Genomic DNA, 2,371 nt, shown 5'->3' on the forward strand with positions numbered 1-2,371 from the left:
TACCAACAAAGAAAAGCCCAGGCCCTGACAGATTCACTGCTGAATTCTACAAGAAATTTTTAGGTACCAGGAATTGAACTCACAACCTCACATTTGCCAGGCAGGCACTATGCTGCTGAGCTATATCCCAGGCTCTGCAAGAAATTCAGAGAAGACCTAAAACCACTACATCTCAAACTCTTTAATGAAATTGAAAGGGAAGCAATACTCCCAAGTTCAATCCTGAAAGTAATCATTTCCCTGATACCAAAACAGATGAAGGACCCACCTAAGAAAGTGTATTACAGGCCAATCTCCCTAATGAACATAGATGTAAAAAACTTCAATAAGATACTGGCAAACAGAATGCAGGAAATCATCAAGAAGATTATACACCATGACCAAGTAGGATTCATCCCAAGGATGCAGGGATAGTTCCACAGATGTAAATCAATAAATGCAATACACCATATTCACAGAGCCAAGAACAATAATCATATGATCATCTCAACAGATGCAGAAAAAGCTTCTGACAAAGTCCAGCACCCATTCACGATAAAATCCCTAAGAAAATTGGAATGGATTGTCTCTATCTCAATCTGATAAAAACCATGTATGACAAACCAACATCCAACATCATACTAAATGGAAAAAACCTGAAAACTTTCTCTCTAAAATCAGGAACAAGACACAGATGACCACTGTCTCCACTCTTTCTCAACATACTCCTGAAAACTTTAGCCAGAGTAATTAGACAAGAGAAAGAAAAGGAATAACGACGTGAAAGGAAGAAGTCAAACTATCATTTTTTGCAGATACATGATACTCTACAAAGAAGTCCATAAAACTCCACTAAAAATGTGCTAGATTTAATAAACAAATTCAGTAGCTTAGCTGGATACAAAATCATCATTCAAAAATCAATAGTATTCCTGTACACAAATAACAAACTCACAGAGAGAGAAATTAGGAAAACAACACTTTTCACAATAGCATCAAAAAAAAAAAAACATAAGAATCAATCTAACAAAGGAAGTAAAAGACCTCTAAATTGAAATCTACAGTACTCTGAAAAACAAAACTGAAGAGGATATCAGAAAGTGGAAAGGTATCCCTTGCTTTTCAGTAGGAAGAACCAATATAGTGAAAATGGCCATATTTCCAAAACTGTTATACAGATTTAATGCAATTCCGATCAAAATTCTAATAGTATATCTCATAGAATTACAGAAAACAATCCTAAAATTCATTTGGAACCAGAAGAGACCTAGAAGAGCAAAAGCAATTCTGGACAACAAAGGCAAAGCAGGGGGCATCACAATACCTGACTTGAAATTGTACTCTAAAGCCACAGTGGTAAAAACAGTGTGATACTGGCAAAGAAAACATACCTGAAGATCAATGGAAGTGATTGGAAGATGCAGAAACAACTCCAAACATACTCAGCCACCTTATCTTTGACAAAAGTACCAAACACATTCACTGGAAAAAAGATAGCCTCTTTAAGAAATGGTGCTGATAAAACTGGCTCTGCACATGCTGAAGATTAGAATTGGACCCATGTCTTTCACCATGCACTAAACTAAATTCAAAATGGATCAGAGATCTAAATATTAAAGGAGAAACATTAAATCTGCTGGAAGATAGATAACATAGGTCAAACTTTTTAAGACATTGGTGTAGGCCAAGACTTTATGAATAAAAGCCTGATCGCACAGGAACTATCACAAAGAATAAACAACTGGGATCTCATCTTATTAAAAAGCTTTTGCACAGCAAGAAAAACCACCAACAGAGTGAAGAGACAACCCATGATGTGGGAAAAAATGTTTGCCAGCTGTTCCTCAGACAAAGGATTACTATCAAGAACATATAAAGAACTGAAAAAAATTAGACCTCCCAAATTTAAAGACTCAATAATCCAAAAATGGTCTCAGATGGAGAAATACAAACAGCAAATAAATATATAAAAAAGTTCAACAGCACTAGTCATTTGAGAGATGCAAATTAAAACAACACTGAGATTCCATCTCACTCCAGAAAGAATGGCTATTACCAAGAAATCCAGCAGAGCTGGGGATACAGTTCAGCGGCACAAGTGCCTGCCTGGCAAGCACAAGGTCCTGAATTTGATTCCTGGTACCAAAAAAAAAAAAAAAAAAGAAGAAGAAAAAGAAAAAGAAGAAATCAACCAATAACAAATGCTGGAGGAGCTACAGGGATAAAGGAATCCCTCTCCACTGTTGGTGGGAGTGTAGACTGGTGCAACCACTGTGAAAATCAGCGTGGAGATTCCTCAAAAAACTAGGATTGGAGGTCCCATTTGACCCAGCTACTCTGCTTCTCGGTATCTTCCCAGAAGAATTAAAAACATCATACCACAGTGATATAT

General features: G+C 36.6%; 1 protein-coding gene across 4 annotated transcripts in view; it reads right to left on the reverse strand.

Annotated features, from left to right (window-relative positions):
• The window catches only part of Adamtsl3 (ADAMTS-like 3), a 314,808-nt gene that overhangs the window by 58,107 nt on the left and 254,330 nt on the right, over positions 1–2,371 (reverse strand). The window lies entirely within an intron of this gene.

Source organism: Chinchilla lanigera, unplaced genomic scaffold, assembly GCF_000276665.1.
Source record: "Chinchilla lanigera isolate Chin_1 unplaced genomic scaffold, ChiLan1.0 scaffold00015, whole genome shotgun sequence".
Lineage (NCBI taxonomy): Eukaryota > Metazoa > Chordata > Mammalia > Rodentia > Chinchillidae > Chinchilla > Chinchilla lanigera.